The sequence below is a fragment of the Episyrphus balteatus genome, chromosome 1 (genome assembly GCF_945859705.1).
Source record: "Episyrphus balteatus chromosome 1, idEpiBalt1.1, whole genome shotgun sequence".
NCBI classification, from domain to species: Eukaryota; Metazoa; Arthropoda; class Insecta; order Diptera; family Syrphidae; genus Episyrphus; species Episyrphus balteatus.
In genome coordinates, this window is record NC_079134.1 from 87,150,607 (window position 1) to 87,172,137 (window position 21,531).

The following is a 21,531-nucleotide window of genomic DNA, read 5'->3' on the forward strand; positions in this document are numbered from 1 at the left end:
AAAAAATTAATTTCGCGATGGTTCTAAAACCAATGACGGAGTAGGTGGCGGGGTGTACTCAGAAAGACTTAATGTTAGTCTCTCCTTCCGTCTCCCTAATCACTGCAGCGTGTTCCAAGCGGAAATAATTGCGATTAAAGAGGTATTGACTTGGCTCAAAGAAAACGTGATATCTAGATCGGATATCCGCATCTTCTCTGACAGCCAGGCCGCCCTTAAATCGTTAGCTTCTGTTTCCACAAACATCGTAACTGCCCGCGACTGTCGATCATCTCTCATGGAGATGTCTGAACAGTTTAACATTAACCTCTTTTGGGTGCCGGGTCACAGAGGTATTTTGGGAAACTGCGAAGCAGGTGAACTCTCCAGAAATGGAACTCTAAAACCAATTTTACCCAACAAAGCAAATATTGGTATACCAATCGCAACGTGTAAACTCATGCTGAAGCAAGAAAAGAGGCAACAAAAATAAGATGGTCAAACATTATAACATGCCAAACGACCAAGCAGATCTGGCCTAAGCTAGATCCCAAACGTTCAAAAAATTGATTGCCTCTAAGCAGATTGCATATCAGCTCTGTAATAGGTGTCCAAACAAGACACTGCCTCATAGGTAGACACGAAATAAGACTTAGTGTAGTCTCTAACGACTTCTGTAGAAGTTGCCTTGATAAGGAAGAAGAAACAATCCAACATCTTTTCTGGTCATGTCCTGCCCTTTCCAGTAGACGTATTAAATACTTGGAAAATATTTCTTAGAAGATACAAGTGAACTAATTAATACTGACATCTTCAACCTTCACCGCTTCATTAAAAGCTCCAACTGGTTTAATTAGTGAAGAATTTCCTTCCAAAATCATGGTATCACAACGGACCCATAAGTGGTCTAAGTGTGTCAGTCGTTTTCCTGACAGCCATTTCTACCTAACCTATAGTGCGTGATAAAAGCGTATTTTTAGTTTTTTAAACTACACTCAGTCACAAAAATAAACTCCACGGTGGGCAGGAAGCATCGATAGGTTGCACAAAAATGTCGACAAAAACTGCAAGTTGGGTTGTATTTGTTGATGATTATACGTGCAAAATCCGTTGGAATTGAAATCCTAGCAGCTCCTTTTCAAAATTTATTCTTATTTTTTGTATTTCTAATCGGGACAGTTTGGAATAAAAATCTTGGGGAGAGTACGATAACTTTGGCGACAAGAATTGATAACGGTATTTTGACAATAATATTTTACTATGGGAGGGAGTCCATTTCCCCCCGTTTAGGCGGGAGGGGCAATTTTCTAAAATATCACGTACAAATGCGAAATTTTGTACTGTTTTTAGTTTTTGTCAGTTTTTCATTTAGTATTGTTTGACAATTTTTTTTTTGTAAATATGTAGGCAATGATTAATGAAATAAAACCACATTTAAATTTTTTTCGAAAATGTGTTAGATTTTTTTTAAGCGGTCTTGGTTAAACAGAGTGAGGGGTGTATACTTACTTTTTTGACTGAGTGTATATATTTTATTTTTTACTTTTTAGTCTTGTCATGATTGAAAGTAGGTTAAATTCGACTTGGGTTGTATTAGCATCCAAAGCCCCTCTCTTTTCCTAGTACAGTGCGGTTCACATTGTTAGACGCACCAATTTTCGTTTACATAAATTTCATTTTTTTTGTGTGTGTGCAAGAATAACCAAAAAAATTGTATTTATTAGAATGGTAATTTAGTTCTTAATAGAAAAACAAAAAGAAATAGTGGATGAGTGGAAGTTAACGGTACTTTTTAGCAAAATTAAAGAAAAAGCTCGGCTAACGGGAAGAACATCAACTTTTCGCTGATTTTTTTTTAATGCTGAACATCCTAGATTAAAATAAAACTTAAAAATAGTCTTTAAAAAACGCCGTTTGAAAAAAAGAGCGGTTTGAAACGAAAACTAAATCGAATGTAATATTAAATGGCTCCCAAGACCATTACTCCTCCTTTTCTTGAATGTTGAAGTGTCAAAAACTTTTCCTCCTTGTGAAAATCGTGAAAGTTGTGGAAATACCCATGAGAACAATTCAAATTAAATTCTTTTTCATTAGAAAAAACACATTTCGCCAATTTAAAAAAACATCAAAAACTTGTTTCCCACGTTATGTGAAGACGTGCGATCTCCATCCGCTGTTTCTTTCAAATTGTGCTTTTTAAAAACTATTCTTAAGTTTAATTTTAATCTAGGATGTTCAGCATTCAAAAAAATTCACCGAAAAGTTGATGTTCTTCCCGTTAGCCTAGCTTTTTCTTTAATTTTGCTCGGGGATAGAGCTGTTTTCGACGCTTTTTTCATAAATTTTCATTTTTCTTGGGATGTTAAAGCTTCTATTGTTCCTCCTTTGAAGTTTTTTTCGTAGGAGGCACTGTTTTTTAAATTATTTCTCTCGAAATAGTCACTTCATCCTATTTTTTTGGCAATGGGGCTAATGGAAAGACCTTTGGAATCCAACGCGTCATTTATCCCTTATTCTTTCGCGCTCAGAAATTTTTTTAACAGATTTTGAATGAAAATCGCTAAAAATTAACTTCTTGATGTTTAATCTTCCAAATTTAATCAAACAGTGCAATAGATCTAGCCAAACTAACTAATTTAAGGTGTGCGTTTGATCATGTGAACCGAAAAAAGCTGCTCTTTTTCTTACATCACGGACAAGAAGGACTAAAAAGTACCCTTAACTTCCACTCACCCACTATTTCTTTTTGTTTTTCTATTAAGAACTAAATTACCATTCTAATAAATACAATTTTTTTGGTTATTCTTGCACACACACAAAAAAAAATGAAATTTATGTAAACGAAAATTGGTGCGTCTAACCATGTGAACCGCACTGTACCTGCAAGGCTAAAATTGATTTGGGGGTTAATCCCCACCCCCGGGTGGTTGTCCTTATCATAAAAGTCAATTTGTTGGGATAATTGGAGGTTGGGAACAGCCGCCATCTTGGAAAAGAGATTGGTATCGTTTTTATTGAATAGCTCCATTGTTATTAATTTTAACAAAAAATGACAAAGGTAAGACTTATTAACAATAAAATTATCTAAAAAATAATATACCTACAAAAAAATTCCGTGAGTTGATTTAATAAAATTTTACAGTATTTTTTCAAAATTTTGACTTTTAAAATTATTTTATCAAAAACCATTTCATAAAACAGCTTTATTTAAAAAGGATATAAAAAACAATGTTTTCGGCTTTTACAAAAAGGTACAACACGTTATTGTAGGTGAAACCGTGGATTTTATTTTATTTTTTTCCCAAATAAAGTCAATTTTTTAGAAAATTGCCGCTCCTTGCTAAACGGGGGAAAGAGACCCTCCCCTCCCATACGATTTTTTTCTTGTCTCAACGTAACCTACACACTCTAGCTTTTTGACCCATTTCTCCTAAATCGCACTGTATAATGAATAAAAATATATTTTTTCATATTTTTGTCACACATTCAGACCGTAGTAAATCAATGTTGGTCACACCAAAATGCTGCCAGACCAATTTTTTCTTGTCTTACTTCTCAAGACCTTTCTATTTATGTGCCTCACAACTTTCTTTAGATGACTTAACTAAAAAAAAAGGAACAACAACAAATTTTTTTCGAAAACTTTGAATTTTTCGACATTTAAAGTTCTCTTCCAGGGTGTTTGTCAAAAAATTTTAGACTGACTCTTTGCGCAAATACTTTTGGGAGTATTGTGTAACAAATTTTGTCAAAAAATAAATTGAACATATTCCTTTAGGTTAGGAATTAATTTTACAAAAAAATTCAAACGAGTTGATTTTTTTCTGTTTTTCACGCTTAGGATCGAATTAAATCCATGTTTGTCACACTTAAAGGCTGTTAGACCAATTTATTCTTATACTACACATCAAGACCTTTCTCTGGATATGCATCACAACATTTTTCACATAACTGGTTTTCTTAAACAAGAAACTGAAACAGGATTTTTTTTCGAAAATTTCGTAATTTCGACATTTAAAGTTGCCTACCGGGGTGTTTGTCAAAGAAATTTGGCCTGACTTTTTGCGCTGATAGACCAGGGTCGATAATTTTTGAAACCAAAAAAAATCATAGTAGAATGAAACCCATTGGAAAAGGAGGTGAATATGATGAAACTTAAAGGAAAGATAAATTACGGGCGAGCCGAGTTCGGGAAGTGGGTGGGTTGAATTTTTAATGGTAAAAAATGGTATATCTCGATTTCCAGCAAAACTACAAATCCTATAGAAAAAAGTTGTATGGCAAAGTTGTAGATAATAAAAAGATCTACAACTTTTGTATCAACAATTTTTTCACATAACCTCAAAATTTATGTGAAAAATTCAAAAAACCGAGTTTTTGGTTTTTTATTTTTATCTTTTTCAAAAACAAAAATTTTTCTACGAAATTTGGTGAAAACTTACCTTATTATGTCCCAAATACACTGTAATTTATTTGATTTAAAATATTAATTTGTTCACCTTATTTTGACTTAATACCAAAAAAACACCCTAATTTTCAATCGAAAATTCACGTGTCAAAATATCAGCTTTTTTCAAAAAGTCGGTGGGCATTTCGTTCGTTAAAATGTCTATTTTTTGATGGTGTAAAAAAAAAATTGTACATTAGTATACTATAGAACATGTTCTAGTAAAATTCAAAAAATGAATAAAGCTTGAATTCGAAAAAAATTTTTTATCATTGTTTACAATTTTGGCCTATTTATTCAAATTTACACTTTAATTACTCAAAAAACGTAAGATTTCATGTAACATTGATTAATCTTACGTTTTTTGAGTAATTAAAGTGTAAATTTGAATAAATAGGCCAAAATTGTAAACAATGATAAAAATTTTTTTTTCGAATTCAAGCTTTTTTCATTTTTTGAATTTTACTAGAACATGTTCTATAGTATACTATTGTACAAGTTTTTTTACACCATCAGAAAGTAGACATTTTAACGAACGAAATGCCCACCGACTTTTTGAAAAAAGCTGATATTTTGACACGTGAATTTTCGATTGAAAATTAGGGTGTTTTTTTGGTATTAAGTCAAAATAAGGTGAACAAATTAATATTTTAAATCAAATAAATTACAGTGTATTTGGGACATAATAAGGTAAGTTTTCACCAAATTTCGTAGAAAAATTTTTGTTTTTGAAAAAGATAAAAATAAAAAATCGAGATATACCATTTTTTACCACTAAAAACTCAACCCACCCACTTCCCGAACTCGGCTCGCCCGTAATTTATTTTTCCTTTCATTCTTATCATATTCCCCTCCTTTTCCAATGGGTTTCATCCTACTATGATTTTTTTGTACTTTTTAATGTTTTTGAAGGCATCGGCACTGGTCTATGACACTTTTGGAAATATTATGTGATAAATTTCACAAAAAAATGTTATGCAAATTACTTTCGGTTAGGAATTAAATTTATAAAATTACCCAACCAGGTTGACTTTTTTCTTTTTTTTACACTTTGGGTCGAATTTAACCCATGTTGGTCACACCAAAATGCTGCCAGACTTAATGATTCTTGCCTAGCTCTTCAAGGGCTTTCTTCTGATATACGTCACAACATTCTTTAGATGACTTGACTTCTTTCATTTTTGTCACACCTTTGGGTTGAATTTAACACATGTTGGTCACACCAAAATGCTGCCAGACTGCACGATTCGTGCTTTACTCCCCAGGCCCTTTCTAATGATATGCCTCACAACTTTCTTTAGATGACTTGATTCATTATGTCGTTGGCTCGATTCTAACAAATCTGCGTTTTTAGTTTTTCTCAAAAAATGCGGAGAACGAAAATATGGCGTTGCCGTTTTTCAAAAATTGACATATTTTTTAAGGTTTAAGGTATTTTATCAAAGCATAATCCAATTTTATTTAAAATTTACAGATATCATTTTGAAGTGTAAAAAGAAAAAAAAGTTAAAAAAAAGTTGTGGGAAAAAAAATTAATTGATTTTTTAACTTTCGATGTTTTTTGTTTTTTTTTCTCGACACTTAAAAAACCTAAGATTTCCAAAAAGATATTTAAGATAAAGATACTTTGAACTACAAGAGCAAGTACGTGCGATCCAGTCGTGCTTTTTATTTTTTCTGTTTTTGTTTAATAATAATTAATTTGTAAATAATTTAGTTTGTAAATAGAATTTAAGTTATCCGCTTGCAATAAGCTGAATAAATAAATAAATTAATTTTTTCCGTTTCAGCTTAATTTTTTGTACATCCCGACTGGGCTTTTTCAATTTCAGTTACTGACGCCAACGTCACTCACAAGGTAACAGTAAAGAAACAAAGCAATACAGACTTCAACGAAACCAAAATCTCCCAGAGAAAGAAAACTATTTTTAAAGTGGAGTGAAAATGATCGTTGAAAGAAGAAGTTACATACCACATCGTTGGCTTAGAGTGTAAACGTGCTAACTCCACTTTAACACTCGTGACAAAATTGTTTAAAAATAAAATATTTCTAAATGTTTGAATAAATTTAAGACAACATAAAGTTATTTCTTAGATGTCATACTATTAAATGCAAAAGAATTGATAAGATTTGAAAGCTACGTTTTTGAAATCATTTTTAAGTGGAGTTAGCAGGTTTACACTCTAAGCCGACGACATGTAGATTAAAACGAAAGCCAACAAAATAAAAACATTGGTTGTCTGTAAAGTCGGTTTACGGACTATAATTTTACGTGATAACGTCATACGAAAAAAGTTTGTGTAACAAAAACTAAAAAATCAAAAGAAGTATTGGAAAGTCTTGTGATTCGAGCCCAGACCTATGTGCAAAAGACAAATCATTCAATAGTTTTACATCTGAAAAATACATATGGCTGCCTTAAGTTGGACTTGACGTCATTTTACTTTTTTAAGATGAAATTATAATCTAAAGCACACTGCTAACGGGTAGTGGAAAGGGAGGATGAGTCATACTTTTCATGTATGCAGCAGGGTTTCATCGATTAAAATTTGTAAAGAGCCGTATTTTTAAAGTGTATTGGCCAATTGCCGTATTTCTTAAAAGCCCAATTTTTGAAGTGCTGAGTTTTTAAAAAGCTATTTTGAAATAGGGGAAGTGGGGGCAAGACCGCCTATGGGGACAAGACCGTTTGTGTTTTTAAAATGGCAATACTTGCAATATAAAATATGTGCCTTTTGGTATGATCACGTGTGTAAGTTTTAGCAAGTTGAGTTGACTTGCCGAAGAGTTACGGTAAATTTTTTTGATTTTTCATCAAATTATTGCTATCGTTCATGTGAAAAGTCAGTTGTATTTTTAATACTGAAAAAATTAAAATTTTCAACTTTTCCTTTTTTTATAATAGAAAGTGAATAGGTAGGTACCTATTCAAAATTATTTTATTATTATTATTTATATTTCTATTTTTATTACAATCCTCAACGGCGAACTTCATTATATTTAAAAATAATACGAACATTTTAGTTCGTTGAGTAAAATATGGTTTCTTGTGAAGAAAAAATATAGTATAATATATATATAATAATAATATAATATAGAAAAAATATAATATAGGGGGGGGGGGGCTTGGGGGGCTGAAGCAAATAACATGCAAATTGCTTAGCTCCGATTGCGTTTTTTTGTCCAGTTTTGCCCGGTCGCTGTCGTAATAAAAAAAAAAACACTTTATGTCTAAAACATATAAGTAGGCACTACTATTACTACTACATTTAAGTAGGCTCGTGCCAAATTTCAATTTTTAAAAATCTATTTTGTTATAGTTAGTAACCTACATATGTACCTACTTTTTTGAAAATAAAAATTGATGTCAGCTGGAGCTTTTGGAGAGGGTCTTTTAGGAGAGAAAAATCTCAAAGCAGATAAAAATAAGGAATAAATTAAACTAATATTATTTTATGAAAATACTTATAACCACTTATCTACATTTTAAAAATTAAAATTTATTTAAGAAACGTTCAATCTGGCAGACGGCAACCAAGCCATGTCATTACTTTTTTATATTTACCAAATTGTTAAACCAAATTATAATAGAAATAAAATAAATAATAATAATGAAAAATAATAAAAAGAAATTAGAAAATCAGGAAAACTCGTATCATTTGGCAGACCATAGCTTTATTTGCCCTGAATTTATTTTTACAATTTTATTTATAGCCCAATAATTTTAGGCATTTTTTACCCCAATCTGCGGAAAAATTGCTACTGGGCTCGATTTTGGTATAGACCTTCGTTACGGCGCACACAGGCGGATTTCTTTAAATTTATGGCCAAAACTAATAAATCACTTTTCTAGGTAAAAAAAGTAAGGAACTGCTAAGTACAACATAATTTATTCATAAAAAACAATTATTTTCAACTAAAAAACAAAAGGTTAACATTATTCCATTATTTTTTTGTATAAACATACATTATCTAATAAATACTTCAATTCTTTGGGATATTCGTTTGATTTTGGATTTTTTTTTGTATATTTTCTTAAAATATCTGTTACATATGGATCCGTCTTAAGTTTTTACGGTATATAACCACATTTTCAGAAGTTAAACCTTGAAATAATACAAAAAGTAAACTTAAAATCAAAATTAAAATTAAGGAAATTTGTTTTTTTGTCATATTCAAATCAAATCAATGTGTATAATTCGCAGAGTAGCGCTTTGTAGCAGCTTAATTTGGCATATATATAAAGCTTATATGTGTACAATTTATATAAGTCTAACAACATAGTTCGATGTTACTGGATCTGATACTTTTAAGTGTTATGAAATGGTTTTCTTTTAAGGCTCTGCGAACAAATACGTTTTTTTCTTTTTTTTATTAAACACTTGAGAAATTAACACAAACTTCACTGAAAACACATAGACAAATATCCCCAGGTGCATAATCCATGATTCAAAATAGGTCAAACACTTTCCCCGCTTAATATTTGGAATTAAAAAGCACAACAAGGAAAAAACCGCGATAAATTGTTTTTCTTTAAGGTAAACTTTGTTTCCATTTTTAACAATTAATATATGAGTTAAAAATTTTATGCAAATCATCGTTGGGTGTTACAGGCCAATGACATTAGAAAAATATGCCACGTCGACCGTCATGGCTTACTTTATTTTTGAGGTTTTGGCCAGGAATTTTGGGAAATCCGCCTGTGTGCGGCGTTGTTATGAAGATGTGAAAAATCGACATTGATATCGCGTCCGCGTTAGAAGTTATAGAGGTCAAAAGGTCACGAAAATCAGTTTTTCGCATATATTTCGTAACCTGTTGCTCGGAGGTCAATAGAGGTCTATGGAAAATCTGTTCGTCATAAAATTATCTACTAATATTGCCTTATGCATTTTTCTGTGAATCCAACCGATTTCGGACTATATTATAATGTAGTCATTCAAACTACATACATTTGTGCCCATGATTATGAAAGTGGACTAAGTCACTTTTTGCATTGTTTAAAGAAAAACTTACTTAATAATTTTCTTCTAACGATCTAATTGTATTTCTTTTTTGAAATCACTTAAGTAGCAATAAAGAAATTTATTTACCGCAATTTCGCTTTCAAATAAACTTTACCGCTTAAATAATATTTTTTTTAATTCTAGATTTGATCGTTTTTTTAGGAGTGACTTAGTCCACTTTCATAATTAAGGGCACATTTGTTAAAAGTTCCGATATGACTCTTAGAAGTAGTCGAAGATTGATTTGGGGTGTTTTGACCCCCAAATGACCAAAACTTCTCAGGGTAGGTAATTTTGACCTGAGGGTCAAAATTAATTGCTAAGATTTTATTAAATAGTTAGTAAGTAGCTAAGTAACTTAGTTAGTTAGTTAGCTAGTAAGTTAGTTAGTAAGTTAGTTAGAAAGTTAGTTCGTAAGTTAGTTTGAATATCGATTACAAGTGAAACTTATAAAAACGTATTAATAAAAAGCAAAAGAGATTACACATGTATTTTTCAGTATTCAAATACTGAATTATTCACTCTTAAATAAAACAAACCTATTATTACGTATCATGTATTATGCCTACGCCTTAAACAGCTCTATTCCGAAAACGGTTGGATTTACAGAAAAATGCATAAGGCAATATTTTTAGATAATTTTATGACGAACAGATTTTCCATAGTTCCCTATTGACCTCCGAGCAACAGGTTACGAGATATATGCGAAAAACTGCTTTTCGTGACCTTTTGACCTCTATAACTTCTAACGCGGACGCGATATCAATGTCGATTTTTCACATCTTCATAACAACGCCGTAACGAAAGTCTATACCAAAATCGAGCCCAGTAGCAATTTTTCCGCAGATAAAACCTAAAATTATTGGACTACTTAGAAACTATTGTGTTCGTATTTGTTTCCAAATTAATGAGCCCATGGATTTTAAGCTCTTGAAATGGACTTTTACGTATTTTACACACTTAGACCCTTATGGTTCCATTGTAATAGATAACTTAAAAGTATTGCAAAATGCAGAACCATTATGTGGATCTTTTGATATCATAAAATAATTCCCATCTTGGGTGGGTCTTTGATTTGGATGTATAAGATATGAAATTCTTAGTGAGCCAAGTGAGCTAATTCAAAAATAAAGTGCACTTACAATTATGGTTTGTTTAAGTAAGGATGATACCTAGACAAAATTGTTGCTATCATGTCATGATAGATCTTGTTAGCTTTTACCAAATCGTCTGGTTTTTTGTGGATACGTCTTACCACAACATGCAATTAAAGTATGCGTTTTCATGTAGGTACATTTTACGGTAAGAAGGCAACATTTACACGGTTTTGAACTAAACTTTTTCGAATCGTGGAAGGAAATTCAATCATATGGAGTGTTTTTTTTTTTAAATAAAAACAATTAGAACCAAAATTTTTGTATAAATAAATTATTTTTTCCCACAATTTTTATTTATTTATGTGCAAGAATTGCTTCAGAGCCCATTTTAATTTTGTTTTTGTTGAAAAACTGACAGATTCTTACTACCACCTACACACAACTGAGTATGTGTAAAAGAAGATTCCATAAATTCCAGGTCTGATTTGGAATAAAAAGAATGTATTCCAAATATTCCGGAATGGATAAAGAAACAATCAAAAAGTTTATCCGGAATATTTCGATGAATAAAGAAACGAAATAGGCGTGTTCCACGTTTTTGGAATATTCGGAAAAAATAAAGAAACACACTCATGGTATCTTTTTTTTTATACGTATCATCCTTATTTATGAAAGTGCATTTTTAGTGCACTTTATTTTGGAGTAAGTTCACTTGGCTCAGCAAGAATTTAACATCTTATACATCCAAATCAAAGACCCCTCCAAGATGAAAATTATTTTATGATATCAACAGATCCACCTACGCAGTTGGCGCTTACATGCATCACAAAAACAATATGCAGATACCGATAAGAATAGAAGTTAAACCAAGCTGCTGATAGAATTTTGCCGAACTGTATAGGCTTACGTTTTCCTTTCTCTCAGTGCCTGCATGTATGTACATTTTTGTTCAGTGTTAATATGTGGGAAATCCTACTGGGAATAGCTTTGCCAAAAAAACACGCCTAATGGGTGTGGGTCCATCATGTGCAATTTGCATAAAAACAAGCAAAGCGGCATTTAAAAAATAATCTTAGGTTATGGCACATTTGATGCTGAATCTAATGGAACTAAAACCAAGACAATTTAACTCCGCTGAAAATAGTTTTGCGTGAAATAGCGTAAAAAAACACTATACATAATTCGAAATTATCGTCATATAGCGTCATATAGGATGCTTTTATGAGAAAAAAATTCATATTGTTTACCTATCTACGGTTTTTATTACATTAAGCATGTAGAATGCATCCAGTTTTTATCTTATAAAAAAATTGTTCACCACATTTTGAACAAAGCCCCCCCCCCCCCCCCGAAACGAAATCCTGGCTACGTGCCTGACCCCAGAACATAATATATGATATGACTGGGGCAAGATCGCCCATGGGCGAAATTGGAAGCTCTGAAGCTTAAAAAAAGGGAAAAGAAGTTCACCGTTAAATCTTCCAAAAAGCAAAGCGACAGGCACCAAATAATACTGATGATTGATGATTCTGAGGAATATTACTTTGCAGACTGTATTTGTACCTTCTACCAACGTGTACCAAGGGGTATCACAAAGCTTGTTGGAGTGAGAACCTATGAAAATATAGCATCATTATGTTTTTATTGCAAATAGACTACATTTAAAATAAAAGAAACGGTCTTTTTACCAACAAAATTTGATAGGGCCGTCTTACTCCCATGTGGGGCAAGACGTTTTTTTGTTAAATATTTTTTCAGAACTTATTATCTTTTGTTCAATATTTTTTTTTCATTATAATGAGAGTTTCTACAGTAAACAATGAACTTAATGAATAAAGGCTTTATTTTATTTTTTTTTTTAGACAGTCAAACACTTAAGGGGCGGCCTTGCCACCATTTCCCCTATACAGTTAATTTAGTTTTATCGAGTCTTTTATATAAAACAACTTTTTGTTTCACAAATGATTTCTTTTTATTACAATACAAAAACAAAGTGTTAGACAAGACGATTAAGTATCGACTGCTTAATTTTAACTAAACTACTTGAAATAATATTACATTAATAGAGTGCACAATCAATTATGTTACACCTCCCCAAAATTGTTAAAAACAACAATAAAAAACACTTTTATGATGATTTAACTATAAAAATTATTACATTAACAAAAATATAATTAATTAATAAATTCATTTTAAGAGTTTTGTTATTTAATTTTAACCATTTAATTATAAAAAAATAACCGAAATATAATTTATAAGCATAATAATTAACGGAGTTATTAAAATTAACATTAACATGAGTTAAGGCATACCAAAGTAAGTGTTTTCTTAAATCATGGCTAAAGGGTATCAACTTTGCAGATAGAGAGTTACTGTAGAACAATTTTTTTCTTAGAATATACCCAAGAATCATCCCTCAAAAGCTTTTTATCTCATTCCGGGATACCCTGTATAAATTATATTTAAATACATAAAAAAAAATGATATAATTTTGTATCGACTTTTATATAATACAAATTCTATATACTACGGAAATCAATAAAATAGAAGAATAAGCACTTTATTTAATTGGACTTATTAAATTATTCATTTAATATAGCTTTTTACTGCCTTTATAGGCTATTGATTATGTCGAAAAAAACATGGTAATAAGGAACTAAGACGTTCAAGGGTTTTTATTGCAGGAATCGTTTAATGGGCTATAAGAGAAGATAAAACCGCGGAGTGCTATAAAATGAGAGGGTGGAAATTAAAGATAGTTGTGCAAAAGCCCCCTTTTTGGTTTTTTCAATACATCTCGTAAACCAAGCAAAATTTTGATATATTGCATTCAAAACTTTTTGTAGAGAATTAAATTTCCTATTAGAATAATGTTTTTTTTTTTTAAATTCGATTTTTTTTTTGCTTTTTTTGTTGTGTATTTTTTTTGGTTTGAGTTAGGTTTAAACATTGCTCTAGAGCAGTGTTTTTCAAACTTTTTGAGTTCGCGACCCCCTTGAGAGGAAAAATACTTTGGCGACCCCCTCAAACTATAATGTTTCAGTATTTTTAAATAGCTGTATTAACTGTACCCGTTCAAAATTCGATCTAATTGCATAAGATTTTACTTATTCGATAAGAATTTTTTTTTCCGTGGGGCACATTTTATTTTGGTTAGCTCTTCCTGCTCACACTACTAACCAGTGTTTGTACCACATACCCTTGTAGCGATGGTGCTAAAGCTTTGACCGGAAACAAAAACTCATAATGCAAAATTTAAACCTACAATGCCAAACTCATAATGAACACTCTGCTCTCTTCTTGCATACAAGATACTGCCTCCAGAATTAAATGATGTGATCAGCGAAGTGAACTTTATAAAAGGCAAGGAAGACATGCAACAGTACTCGTGGGAAGAACAACTTGATGGTGAGATTACGAATATCGAAATCCTACAAGTTCTTAACAAAGCTAAGATAAAGAAAGCTGCCGGATACGACGGGGTGCCGTACGAATTATTTCTTCATGCTCCACAAATACTCTTAGACCGATTTGTTGGAATATATAATAGGATCCATCTAACAGAAAAAGTTGAACCATCTTTTAACAAGTCCTTGATCTTCCCCATCTACAAAAAGGGTGATATAAACCTCGCACAAAACTACAGAGAAATTTCCTTTATGGATGCTAGGCGAAAATTTACACGGGCATACTACTCAAACGGTTACAGGATTGGGAAAAACGAAACAGGGTTCTGAACGAATATCAAGCTGCGTTTAGAGAGGAATATAGTACAGCAGATAATATGATGATGAAGGATGAAGGTAAAAAAACATACTGCTTCTTTGTAGACATCAAGGCAGCGATTGACAGTATCAGTCGGAATGCTCTGTTTGTCAAACTAAAAAGAATAGGTCTGTCAACAAAATTTCTTAATATTATAAAAGATCTGTATGCAGGGACAGCCAGTGCAGTATGGGATGGAAGCAAACTTTCAGTGTGGTTCGATACAAAAATGGGTGTGAAGCAGGGCTGTCGCTTAAGTCCTTTATTATTCGTTTTTTTTTTTATCAACGATATGCAAAATAATCTTTTTTACCACACAGAGGTCAGTGTGAAAAAGTATTGACACAAGTTTTGGAATTAAGATCTTAATTATTGTTTTTTTTTTATAAGATTGAAATCCGAAAGTTCGAACCATTTTTCTGACCCTCCGTTTCTTGCTGTTCTGTTTCACAACTTAAACATCTTGAATAAGAGGCTCCGAGGAAGAAAGGAAAACATTATAACTGCAAAAGAAAAAATCAGAGGATGTCTTGGAAAACTGCGGTTATGGTCCGTGTCAAGCAAACAAATTGAATTCTTCTCCCTGCGTTCAAAAGATTCTTGAAGAAAATTCGTGGGAAGAATCAATATTGGTTAGCTCCCATATTTCTCTCATGGTTCAAAGTTTATTGAATTTGGAGATGAAACTTTTGAGCTATAGAAAATAGAACTGAGATGGGATTTCAAATCCTTTTTTGAATAATTCGGTTGAGCTTGCTTATCTAACGTCTGTAAAACTGAAAGAAAACCCTATACCTAGACTTAACTGCAGGTGGCATGCTAAAAACGGATTTAATTTAAAAACAATTGAAAATTTCTGGATTAAGAGAAGAGGAGAGTATTCTGAGCTGGCAAACAAAGCTTTGTAAGCGGTTGTAAGTACACTTTTCCAATTCATAACTATAGGTATATCTATGTAAAGTCAAATTCAAATTTGGACATCAAAACGATTTAAAATATCGAAGATCAATCCAAGATTTCAACATTTATAATAAAACATACAAACACATTTGTCGCACTAAGAAATATTCTGTTTTTTGTTTTATTTTAGCATTATTTTTTGTATCAATATTTGGCTTGCGGCCGCGACCTCCATAGGAACTCTTCGCGACTCCCCAGAGGATCGCGACCCAGACTTTGAAAAACACTGCTTTAAAGAAAAAAAATTCCATTAAATTTCCTTCAAAATGCTGGGCTCAATAAATGTTTTCATTGAAAAATAACCGAAATATGGCCATTTGAAACTAGCTTTTGTTCGGATTTTTAGTTTTACTCAAGTAAAAGAGAAACATTTGAGAGAAAAGTACTATAAGTTAAGAATAAAGGATTGATAATGACGTTTTGTAGATGGGTTAAATACAGTCATTGTTGACTATGAGAGGGAAGATCTTGTGATGTACCTTGGATTTTATAGCTGAGGTAAGCTCGTCGGGTCCAGGGTCAACCAAGGGAGGTACTGAACCTTGACATATTAAAAGATCATTTATTACTTTTAATCCTTTATTTATTCATAAAACTTAATATTTAACACTATTTTACTTTAACGGCGGTATCTCTGATGTTTTGCTGAACACGGCAACTCTGGTCTCTGCTATTGGCGGTCCTTTTCTCTGGTTTTGCGCGTAACGCAATGCTGGGTTCTAACCAGTTTTCAACAGAGTGACCTCTGGTTGTTCAACGGTTTCTAACCGGTTTTTCAACGACTCTTAATCGGTTTAGCTGTAAGGTTTCCCTTAGCTTTTCAACGGTTGTAAACCGGTTGCTCACAGAGTTTCCTCTGGTTTTCAACGATTTTTAATCGGTTTAGCTTTAAGGTTTCCCTTAGCTTTTCAACGGTTTTGAACCGGTTGCTCACAGAGTTTCCTCTGGATTTCAACGATTTTTAATCGGTTTAGCTATAAGGTTTCCCTTAGCTTTTCAACGGTTTTTAACCGGTTGTTCACAGAGTTCCCTCTGGATTTCTACGACTGTAAATCGGTTTATCTACGGTATGGTACCGGCTATACATAAACTTTAGATCCCTTACCGCTGGTGGGGGGAAATCTTCGGTATCCGTATGGTATTAGGCTTTAAGTTAAACACTCTCAACCTGCTTTTTGCTGGCCCTTGGGTGCCTTCTTATTAATATATCTGGCAAAAAGTGGGTGTGAATTATAAGATCACAAACGATAAAATATCATATGAATTCCATTTTGATATAGTCTTATATGTTAATATTTACCGTACCAACTTTATAAAAAAATATAAACTGTTATGTAAATTTATAACATGTTTTATATATATGTAGGGCACCCTGTATTGCACATAATGTTTCTATTTTATCAGGTGCTCATAGAATATGTGTATTTAGTGTTTTATGGTACACGGCGGGGTTACGGGTAGCGGGCTACGCATATTTGGCTTTAGTATAAACACTTGACCACAGGCTTATCGTGCCATGTGTTTTTCACCACACATGATAATTTCATATTTTTACCTTTTCTTCTTTGTGCGGTATTCGTTCTGCCATCAGTGCGTGATGTACCAGTTTACCACACGAAGAACATTAGATTTTTGTAGTTTCTCTTTTTGCGTCTTCTTCGTGTTTTGAATTCACCACAATTCTTTTTGTTGATTCTCCTTTGAATTCACCACACTGCACATTGAACGATTGCGTGGGTGTTATCATAATTTGCTATCAGTGATGTGGATATGCTTGGCTAGGTACATGGGAGCGGTGATGCGTTTGGGGTTGTTGTTGTTGCTGGTTGGTAATGAAGGTATGTATGTCGCATGCGCCGGCGGCTGGTGAAGCTGATGCTGGGAGGTAGGTAGTTGCTTAGTTGGCTGGTGATGATTTGTTTTGGGACTAGTTTGTTGTTGTAGAGGTTAAATGTAATGCATTGCAGGATGCATCATTACATCCCCCTCTCACTTCGGAGACGAGAACCTTCTCGTCTTGAGACTATTTTGGTAAACAGGTTATTTTTTTGTAATTTTGTAGAGAAGAAAGAAAAGGTTCAACGCGGTCTTATTTACTTGTTCATATATATATATATATTTTTTTTTCCAAATAAAAAAAATTCTTTTAAATAAAAGCTGGTTTAATTTCTTTACTTCATTTTTTTTTTTTATTTATTTTATTATTTTTTTTTATTTATTTAAAATTCATTTTTAATTTTTATTTATTTAAAAATTCAGGTAGTATTTACATATTTACATTTTTTTTTTTTTTTTTTTTTTTTTTTTTTTTTTTTAATCCTGTGGTGGCACTGGGCAGTACGTCACCAATCGCCGCTTTTCGGCGCAAGTTAGCATTGCCACTCCCGGCTTCCTAACGTGGGCGACGACTTGGCCCCACTTCCTCCGGAAAACAAGACGTTGCCGTTTATGGGCCGCCTTATAGAAACGGTGGCTAGTTATGATGATCCCGGCGAATGGATCCTCAGGCATTGTTCGTCTGCTTTCTTTTTTTTGTTGTTGCCTCATGGCAGCTTCGACTGCCAGCAGCTGCTGCTGTTGCCTTGGTGGCGGCGTATTATTTGGTACTGGGTTTGGTGCGGGAGGCTGCACGACTACTCGCCGTCTTTGTTTTGTGGTGGTAAGTGGTAACGCCGGAATTACCACCACCGAAGTCACCTTTGCCTTGATTGGCCTAAGTGGTGAAGTTCGGCTGGCGTTATCGGCGGTTTTCATGTTTCGGCGGGTTGGCAACTTTATGTGCGCCTGGTCGTCTGGTAGCTGGATTATTCTTCGGCTGGTGGTGGCTCCGCTGGTTCCTGGTTTGTTTGGAGTCGTCTGTTTGCGTACAAATGGGTTGGGGGCTGCCATGCTGATAACCTCTGAACTTGGAATGATCGATATGTCAATCTCATCGTTCCTTTTATACCCTTTCAGGTCCCTCACGTGAGCACGTACCAATTGTGCCCTTCTCCCGTCTATTCCAACTTTTCGCAAAACGGTGATAACAGGCGATTCTAGCCTTATTACCTCATATGGACCTTCATATTTTGGAGCTAATTTTTCGGTGAATTGGTTTGCTGCAGAGGATAGTACTTTTTTTCGCTTGTACACATATTCTCCAATACAGGGACGCCATGCTCTTCTTCGTAGGTTGTAGTACTTCCCTTGCGTCTCGGCTGCTCTTTTCAGGTTGTCTGCGACTAGTTGATATAGTGCTTGCATTCTCTCATTTCTAATTGATATGTCTTCTGTTATTATTTGTGTGGGTGGTAGGGTAGTAATGGGTTCTTTCGGTCTTTTAAGTTCTTTTCCAAAATTAAGGTATGCGGGGGTGAATCCGGTCGAGGAATGCTTGCTGGTGTTAATGGCGAATGTTAATTCGGGCAAATATTCATCCCAGAATCTATGATTCCCTTGCACGTATTGTGCTATCATGGTTTTTATAACTCTATTTACACGTTCGGTTGGATTTTCTTGCGGTGTATAGGGTGCTGTAAAAATTTGTTGAATACCGAGCTCGTCTAAGAAGTTTTTAAATTGGTTACTGGTGAATTGTGCACCATTATCTGACAAAAATACTCTTGGTATTCCGAACTGAAAGAGGATCTTTTCTCGGAGGGTTTTAATCAGTGAAGCTGTACTTGCAGCTCTTAAGGGTACGGCGGTTACCCATTTAGTAAATTTATCTACAATTACTAACATCATGGTATTTCCTTTCATTGATCTTGGTAAAGGACCAACAAAGTCAGCACAAACTGTATCCCATGGGATGTCAGCAATATTGGAGTACATTAACCCACTTGGTTTTTGCTGGGATACCTTGTATTCGTTACAAAGTTTACATTGTTGTACATATTTTGCTATGTCACGAAACATTCCGGGCCAATGGTATTTTTCCATTATTCGTGCAGCTGTTTTGGCTACTCCTAGGTGTCCGGCGGTAACTACATCATGATTTTCAGATAAAACTTTTGTTCGATCTTTTAATGGAATGCATAATTTCCATTCAAAACTTTTATCGGCTAAAGGATGCGCTGGAAATTTTCTGAAGAGAGAACCTTCTCGTAACTGGTAATCAGGGTATTTTGCTGGATTTTCTTTTACTTGATAGATCTTCTTTTCTACCCAATCACCTATGTCTTCCATTATGGCTAGGATTTCTCCGTATGGTATCGGTAATGGATCACGGGATAAAGTATCGGCGACAACATTCATAGCTCCTTTACGGTACTGTATTTCAAAATCGTATTGCTGAAGTTCTAAAGCCCAACGAGCTAATCTTCCAGATGGATTTTCGAGACAATGAAGCCATTTTAATGAATGGTGGTCGGTGATTACTGTGAAATGGTAACCTTCTAAATAAGGCCTCATTTTCCTAATGCCCCATAAGATGGCTAGGCATTCTTTTTCGGTTGTAGCATATTTCTTTTCTAAATCGGTAAGTGTGCGGCTGGCGTAAGCGATTACTCTTTCTCGTCCCTCTGTGTTCTGTGAAAGAACGACTCCCAGACCGTAGTTACTAGCGTCTGTCTGCAAAGTGAACGGTAATGAAAAGTCAGGACACATTAATACTGGAGCTTCGGTTAATTTGGTTTTTAATTCGGAAAAAGAATTTTCTTGTTCTGTTTCCCATATCCATTTTTGATTTTTCTTTAACAATTTCGTTAGAGGTGTGGCTATTATTGAAAAATCTTTAATAAATCTTCGGTACCATGAGGCAATGCCAAGTACGCGACGTAGTTCACGCACATTCCTTGGCGCATTTAAATTTTTAACGGCACTTACTTTTTCTGGATCTGTTTTGATGCCTTGATCACTGACGACGTGTCCTAAGTATCTGAGTTCCTTTTTACAAAATTCACTCTTCTCTTGGTTGATGCGTAGGTGCGCTTGTTGAAGCCTTTTTAAAACTTCTTGAAGATGCTCAAGATGTTCGTCGAAGGTTTTGCTTATGATAATAATATCATCGAGATACGCAAAAGCATGTGGATCCATATCTGGTCCTAAAATATTATCTAACATTCTTTGGAATGTTGCTGGGGCTGAGCTTAAACCACATGGCAATACTTTCCATTGATATAGTCCACGACCTGGTACAGTGAAAGCAGTAGCTGGGCGGGATTCTATTTCTAGTGGGATTTGCCAATAACCTTGCTTAAGGTCAATCGTAGAGATGTAGTTTGCTTGCCTGAGTTTGTCGAGTATAGCTAGAATTTGGGGTAAAGGGTAAGCATCCATCAGTGATACTTCGTTCAACTGTCGATAGTCAACGCAGGTTCTCCATGTTCCGTTTTTCTTTTTTACTAGTACAATCGGTGAACTGTATGGACTTTTTGAAGGTTCGATTTTATCATCTTTTAGAAGATTATCTATTTCTTCATCAATAATCTTTTGCATTGCTGGGTTTCGGGGATAGTAGCGCTGTTTGAAAGGCTGGTCGGTTTTTAATCGAATACGGTGAGTGGCAGCATTAGTTATTTTAGGTAGTTCCTCAAATTTTGGAATTTCACGATCTAATAGTTCGGCTAATTTTCTCTCTTGTTCGGTAGTAAGAGGGGTTCCTCTAACAGAACAAAGCTGTTGAAGTTGCTCAGATACATTATTAGATTCTAGTGCGAGTTCACAATTATTTATTTTCATTGAGAAGTTAAGTTTCCGAAGAACGTCCATCCCTATTATGATAGCATGGGTTAGTTCCTTTAAATATGTAACTTCTACTTTTATTTCCTGGTCGGCTAATCTAAGTGAAACATCATAGTGTTCTTTAATAGCTACTGGCTTGCCATTGGCTAAATGTATTTCGCCTTTCCGGAATCTGACCGGAGTTTTAAGTTTTCGGAGAAGCTGTCTGGTGTTTGTATCTATAAATGTTTGTGTGGCACCTGTGTCTATTAAGGCGGTAATAGTTTGCTGATTTATTTTTATTTTTACGAAACATCGCGGGTCAGTCCATGGTGTTACTGGTTTTGCGCTGGTTGTTGAATTGATGATTTTGATGTTTTCTGGTTCTTCGTTTAAACATTCGAGTGGATGTGGTGGATTTTCAATTTTCTGATTGCTTTGGTTTTCCATTTCATTATTTTGGGCTATGTCCTTTGATGGGCGGGACTCGGAATTGTTGTAATTCTGATTTATGGTGTGGGGTGTCTGATCGACACTAGTTTGTACCTCTATCGGAATAAGCTCCATGGCAATCGGCCTGTTATGGACATTTTCTTGTGAGTTTTTGTTATTCGAGTCATTCAATACAATATT

General features: G+C 33.9%; 1 protein-coding gene across 3 annotated transcripts in view; it reads right to left on the bottom strand.

Moving 5' to 3' along the window:
- The window catches only part of LOC129906892 (LIM domain-binding protein 2), a 208,397-nt gene that overhangs the window by 16,738 nt on the left and 170,128 nt on the right, over nucleotides 1-21,531 (bottom strand). The window lies entirely within an intron of this gene.